This window comes from Camellia sinensis, chromosome 5 (assembly GCF_055761805.1).
Source record: "Camellia sinensis isolate YWXY chromosome 5, ASM5576180v1, whole genome shotgun sequence".
Taxonomy (NCBI): Eukaryota; Viridiplantae; Streptophyta; class Magnoliopsida; order Ericales; family Theaceae; genus Camellia; species Camellia sinensis.
Window position 1 is genome coordinate 44,552,009 of NC_138965.1, and position 7,625 is coordinate 44,559,633.

Consider the following 7,625-nt stretch of genomic DNA (forward strand, 5'->3'; position numbering starts at 1 on the left):
AAGAGAGCAAGAAATGGTAGTTGTCCTCTGAACCTCTCACCATCTGCTTGCCAACCCTTCAATAGTCCCAACAGTCTCAACAACAGCCTAGTTCAGGCATGAGAGCCGTGAAGATACAACCGAAAATAATATTAATAATAATAATGACAATAAATAATAATAATATATATATATATATATATATATAACTGAAAACCAAGAATCAGTGGTGCTACATACCACTAAAAAGGGATCACTAAGCCAGCTCTAATGAGCTGGCAGTGTTGAAAATTTTTAAAAAAAAAAACAAAGAGTAAAACATCACATCAATTGGGGCTACAGTATTTTTAGAGCTATTAGAGCTCATTATTTTAGAACTCTTAAACAATTTTCACCAAGAATAGGAAAATATAGCTGTGACCTGTCCTAAAATTGTTTTTTCTTCTCTTGTGAAGGTGCAATCGGCGTGAAGTAGTTCCAAGATAAAACCCAAGTTACTTACAATATCTTTCATCTAATATTCACGACTATCATGAGCCTTGAACCATGCCACAAACCAGAGTTGTCTAAAATATCAAATATAAAATGTACGTAACTCTAATAAAATATTTCATCTCTCAAAATATCTTCTATCTCTTATTTTGTCTCTTAACCTGTAGAAAACCTCTAAAAAAACCATACAGTGCGTTTGGTTTTAATTTTCTGAATTCAATTTTTTAGAAATTGAGTTTTTTATTTTTTGTGTTTTTTTATTTTTAGTGAATATTTTTAAAATTTTAAGCAATTTTTTTACTTTTTTAGAGGCATCTTACTTAGATGTATCTAAAAAATAAAATACTTGTAAAAAAATATTTTAAAAATCAATAAATGCACAAGAATACGAAAAATGTACTGAATTCTCATTTATTTTTATTTTTATTTTATTTTTTTTGTATTTTTGGTATTTAGTGAATTTTCTAAAGATTTTTTTCACAAATATTTTACTTTTTAAGTGTATTTATGTTACTTATATCTAAAAATTAAAAAAAAAAATTTGCTTAGGATATTAAAAAAATTCAATGAAAACAAAAAAAAATACGAAAACAAAAAATTTTAATTTTTTGAAAAGTGAATTTTGAAAATCCAAACCAAACAAGCTGATAGGTCCGATCAAAAAAAAAAAAAAGAGCTAATAGGTATTTATAGGATTGTTTGTAACATATGTAATCAAATATAATTAAAACACACTAAATGTTAATAATAAATCACTATATTTAAATAATGGCATGAGATATAAAACATTTTGTAACTCACAATTTATTGAATTAATTAAAACAATATTTTATTTATTTTTACTAAAGTATCCCAACCTATAATACTTAGCCCAAGTGTCTATTTCAAATGTCTATTTTTACAATTCTTTTGGCCAAAAAAAATATTGATTTGTCCAAAAAGACACATATTTGTTCAAAACTTATATATATTTGTCTATCCATCTAAATGTCACATATTTGTCCAAATATCATTTATTTGTACACGTGTCACTATCTGTCCACTTCGCCACCGCCAATGACTTTTTTCGACACTGACGACTTTTGTGTCTTTATCATTAAAAAAGATTATACCTTAGATCAAACCATATGACTCCATAGGTTTAGACTTTTCACCAATTAACCCTACAAACTAACGTTTAGAATAAATATGTTTCAATGAAGCTCAAAATTTGTTAAAAAAATAAAAATAAAAACTAGATGAAATGTCATGTCAATAGCAACCCTCGAACTTTTTAACATACAAAAATGGGAGAATTTAGTAATTGAGAGGTTCCCTTACCAAGCATGAAATCTAGGTTTGAGTTTTATTTAAAAAATAAATAAATAACCACTTAACCTCAATAACAAATCAAATTCTAATTATTTTAATAATTTTAATTTAAATCTTGAACTTCCAAAACAATACAAATTCTAACCATCTATTTGTATATATTGGTTATAACTAATGAAAAAGGAACAATTTAAACAATTTAACCATTTTTTTTTCCTTCATTGCTGTTGATATCCACTTCGTACCCTTACTATTATCCATCACTATCCCTTCTTTTTCCCAATCTACTACCATTCCGCCATCTCTTTTCCCCATTAACAGCTACTTCTTTTATTTTTATTTTTTTTTTGGTTCACTACAACAAAAATACACTTTAGTGGCACTATTCTAGTGGCATCTTTCTAGAAAATGTCATAAAAATAATATTTAGTGGCGCGTTTTTGAAAAATATCACAAAACGACAAATATAAAAGGCTCTAGTGACATTTTCATAAACAAATATCACAATACTACAACAAAAACACATTTTAGTAGCACTACACTAGTGGCATATTTTTAAAAAAAATGTCACAAAAATAATATTTGGTGACCCGTTTTAGAAAAATGCCACAAAACCACAAATATATATGGCTTTAGTGGCATTTTCAATAAAGAAATGTCACATCAATTTTATGGCATTTTATAAAAGAATAACACAAGAAATTATTTTAGTGACATTTATCAACAGATGCCACTAAACTTTAGTAGCAATGACATTTTTTTAAAAATATCAATAAACTAGGCAGGTGCAAGTTACTTTTATGGCATTAGGTGAAAAGTGTCATAATAAATATTTTATGGCATTTTGAGAAATGTCACTAAGTCAAAAACTTTCCAAGCTATCTAATGGCATTTTTTGAAAAAACAAAAAATGCCAATATATGTTCAGAAATTTTAAAATAAATATAAAAAAAAAATTAAACTCAATATAACATGTTTTTTGAAGTGTATTTGTCACATGTACAAAATTAATCAACGGCTTTATATGACTTAACTAAAAAAATAAAATTTCAAATTGCTCTCTTGTATAATGATAAAGTTTCTTTAATTTTAGTTCTTGTAGTTTCAATTAACTCGATTTTGACTATGAATTTACAGATTTATCTCAATTTATTTCAATTGCTTATAATTGTTGAGTAAATTACATCAATAATCCTTACATTTTGTTGGTCCATATAGTTTTAATTAACTCAATTTTATCTCTTAATTTTAAATTTTACGCCAATTTAATCGAATTGATAACATCTTCGGAGACTGATAGAAAATTTTCATTGGATTAGCCAAAATTGAAAATACTACAAAATATTGTGGGCCAAAGTGCAAAATCGAGCACAACGCTGTTCCTCGTTTTGGTTTACAGCTGTCTCTTTCTCCTCTCTTCTGTGGAAACTCCCCCGAGAAACAAGCCCTCGCTGGGCAGAGGTAGAGAAAGAGAGAGAGAGAGAGAGAGAGGGGTCTTCACAATCTTGAACTCTTCGAATCCAAGGTAAGTCCATTTTCTCCACAAAAAACCCTAATTTCTCACACTAGTTTCATCCTAAACTTCAATATTTTCGAGTTTTAGATCTTCTTTATCTGCTGAATCTATAGCTTTCTTGATGTAATCAGCTATTCTAGCTCATATTCAATGATTATTCGTTGTTTTTCGTATTCCCATTTTTAAAAATCGAAATCGTTGCTCATTTGTTAATTTTATTTGCCCTAGATGTTTCAATTGCAATTGTAGTGAGTTGTTTTGTTTGAATCGGATGAAATGTAAAGAGGCAGTTTCTACATGAAAGGACTAGTTTTTCTTTGGAAGGAAAGAAAATTTGGGATAGAGATAGTTATGTCAAATTTAAGATAAACTATATCCATTGACATGCATTATGGTCTGAGATATGGGCCAGTTTGGCATAGATTTTACAAATCAATTATTAGGAGACAGAAAGAAAAATTTATAAACATTGTTAAAAATTTTGCGAACTTGGTGTTTTTGGTCATCTTGATACTCTAACTGGAAAAGAAAAACTGAGAACAAAAGGTAATTTTTGGATGTTTCATGAAAATTGGTTAGTATTTTTTACTTGATTTTCCGAATACTGTTTCAGTGAGAGAACGACAAACCTAATGAGAATTTGTTCCTGTTTTATGTTACTGCGATGCTTACGCGGAAAACTGTTTAAAAACTCTACCAAATGTAGCCATATTTTCTTTTGAAGTACTATTTATTAGATGAGTAATTTGTGTCAAAGCTTCCAGAATTTATTGTTGTGTTTCTTTACATTGTGTTTAGTTGAGAAATTTGAAAAGAAAAAAGGAAAATGAAGGTGAAGGTGAAATATGAATAAAATATATTTAGATTTCACCTAATAACACTTCAAAGGAGATTGGAACCAATGAGACAACAAAAGCAATGATAGTATGTATCAAATAATTATTTGTCCATTTGAACTTGTAGATTAGTTAAAATTCCCACATTATAGTGTTAGTGATTGAAATGTATATATGAAGTTATATATATATATGAAGTTATATTTATTGCAACCTTATAGGATGAAATGAATGAGATGACAACTTTAAATGCAAATTTGTCAAATGAGGGCCCAAATGATACATATATATAATTTTTTTAATAGAGGTAATTTTTAAATGCAAATTTTTTTAAATGAGAGGTAATTTCTTTACATTGTGTTATTGATTTTTTAAGCTATTGTTTGATATGGTCTAAAAATTTACGGTTGTTATTTTTATATAATTTGTTGTAGTGTGGTGAACCAATTAAGTGATTAAATCATTTGGCTTGCTTATTTACTAGAGAAATGCATATCACTTTCAATTGTGATCATCTTCACTGTGGCACTTTGTACTGGTTTATTTTTTAAATATTATTTATTAATTTTAAATATATAATTACTTATGTAGTTAAATCTTGATTTACAGATGGGAGATATAGTTATTCTAAAAAGTATCATTAGGCCAACAGAAACAGTTGCAATCAGAGTACTTAAAAGCATAGACGCATTTGAAGAAGTAGAAAGGGAAGAACTAGGATCTAACTATTGAGAGGTACATGTTCAAGTGCCAGTCAAACCTAATGAGAGCTTGATCCGATCATATGGACTTGTCAAAACAGTTGGACAAGCTATTAGAGCTTATGTTGCTTGACCTGCTCCATTTGTGGTATATTTTTTTCGTAAATACTAATTTCATTAACAAATTTATATTAATTTATTATAGTTTCAATTACCTTTATATGTTTATCTTTTGGATGCAGATTTCGCAAGTTATAGATGCTAGCTGAGAATATTTATACAAGTGAGGTTGCGAATTTGAGAAATAATTTTATTTTGATAATTTATCTCTCCGGAAGATGGATATTACTATGGCTTTTCAGAATTTATGATTGGAATAATTTTCTTTTAAATTTTTTTTACTTAAACTTTGTTAGTGTAGTAGAATATTTTATAATTTTGTCAAGAGATTTTTATTGCAATATACAAAATTTATATTTCAATAATAAATAATTGATTGTGGTTTGAATTTTTTTTTTTTTTTTTTTTTTGTTCTTGATATGATGATCTTATTGTGGTAATATTTATTTATTATTATGAAAATATTACAGGATGAATGGATGTCAAATTAATATAGAATGTGTCAATTAATATTCAACAGTTTATAAAATTGATTCAATTTTTACAGGCATTTACGCATGCTTAGTTGTAACTTTTAAAAGTGTTAATGAAAAGAACATATAAGTGGCATTTTGTAGTAGTGATAGTAGTTTTGCAAAGTGTCACTAAAATAAGTTTTAATGGCGCTTATATCCATTTAATGTCATTAAAAAATGAATTGGATTTAATGACATTTATGAAATTGTTATAAATATCAATTGTGGCATAATAAGTGTTATTAAAAATTCATATCGCAGCATTTTTTAGATTACAAGTTTTCTTTAATGGCACTTGATAGCGTCATGAATAATGTCTACCATGACATTAAAGTGTTACTAAATTTTTTTAACCTTGATAGTGTAATGACACTTATAAGTGTCACCGAAGTGCCACTAACTTTTTTTTTAATGGCACTTGATAATGTCACAAATAATATTTATCATGACATCAAAATGTCATTGAAAGCTTTTAGTCATGATCGTGTAGTGTCACTTACAAGTAGCTACCGTGGCACTAGTATCTACCGTGTCACGGGTATAAATGGCACTTGTTCAAAATGCCACAAGACTAAAAAATGTCATTAGAAGAATAATTTTGTGGCACTTTCAAATGTCACTAAACTAAGAAAATGTTGTTGTGGTTACAAGAAAATCCTCCCTACCCTCCCGCAAGTCCAACCCCTTGCAGAGATCACCAGGGTGTCCTGTTAGCCGTTCCGAGCGAGGAGACTATAATCTGGGAACTTGCCCCGACCTTCCAAGACCAGCTCCGTTTGAGTCAGGATTCGCACAGCGGGAGAGTATTGAACCCACACCAAGTGCTGATTAGACAACTTGAGGTCCAACCTCTTAACTAACTATGCTTCGCCCAAAAGATTAGCCTAAGAGAGAGAGGAATTGAACAAGTGACCTTGGGGCTTAAACCCCAAACCTTAACCATAATGCCACCCACCCTTGGGTTATTCTTTCATTTTCTAACTCACTATCATCTATTTTTTTTTTTTTTTTCTTTTCCCTATATAGCCACTGTCACTGTCCAACATCACTGATAAATTGGTTAAATTTGCTCTATTCCGTTAGTTAACTAACAAATGGTTATGATTGATATTATTTTAAATATTGAAGGTTTAAATTAAAATAATCAAAAGTTAGAATTTAATTTATTATTATGGCCAAATTTGGTTTATTTATTTATCTTTGTATTTTCCATAAAATTTAATATGCATGCATTTTTCTCTAGAGGTAGCAAACGGACAGGTTTGGACAGGTCAAAATGGGTTATACATTTAAAGTAACTCAACCCAAAATTGTCCATTTAATAAATGAGTTTAAACAGGTTGGGTTAAATTGGATACGGGTTGGACAGATGAACCCAGCAAACCCATTTACTTCATCTCTTTTTCTTTTTTTTTTTAATTTTTTATTTAAAAAAATTATTTTCCTTCAAATTTTTTTTTTAAAAATTTTTAATTTTTTTTATTTTCTTATGAAGACTAGAGGTGCAAATAGGCGGGTTTGGACAAATTGAAAACAGATTAAGTTTTAAAACAACTAAACCCAAATCCACCAAGTTACTAAGGCCTCGTTTGGGAAGTGGCTATTTTAGTAGGCTATTTGGCTTTTTAGCTATTTTAGTAGGCTATTTTAGTTTTGTGTTTGGGAAGTTGAGTTAAATTTTTATTTGAGTTGGTGTATTAAAAAATGTGTTGAAAAGATGTTTGTAATTAAAATGACCATTTTGTCCCTACAATTATAATTTTTTAAGTTCCGGCTAAGGGGTAAAATGGTAATTGAGCTTTGATGTAAGTGTTGCCGGCTGTGACAGTGTAGGCACAGCCTACACTGTCCAGCGTTCAGACTATTTTTTTTTTTTTTTTTTTTTTTTTTGAAAAAGTTGGCCAAAGTGAGGCTTTTGGGCTATTTTTTTGAAAAAGGCTATAACAGCCTCATCCGAGGCTTCCCAAACAGCGCCTAAATGGGTTTAAATGAGTTGGGTTAAATTGAGTGTGGATAGAACAAATCAACCTGATTAACTCGTTTACTTTATTTAACACAATTTTCTAATAGATGTAGTTTTCATTAAAAATATTTTTTCGGTGCTAACAAAAACAAAATGTCAAAAAAATTTGTAGAGAATTGCATACACTGAGGC

General features: G+C 28.9%; 1 long non-coding RNA gene across 1 annotated transcript; it reads left to right on the forward strand.

The window, feature by feature from the left end:
* The first annotated feature begins 3,115 nt into the window (after positions 1 to 3,115).
* On the forward strand, positions 3,116 to 5,343 carry LOC114282438 (uncharacterized). The gene is made up of 3 exons (XR_014329454.1): positions 3,116 to 3,307; positions 4,744 to 4,983; positions 5,078 to 5,343. It is a non-coding gene; the product is annotated as an uncharacterized LOC114282438 (long non-coding RNA).
* Positions 5,344 to 7,625: the final 2,282 nt, after the last annotated feature.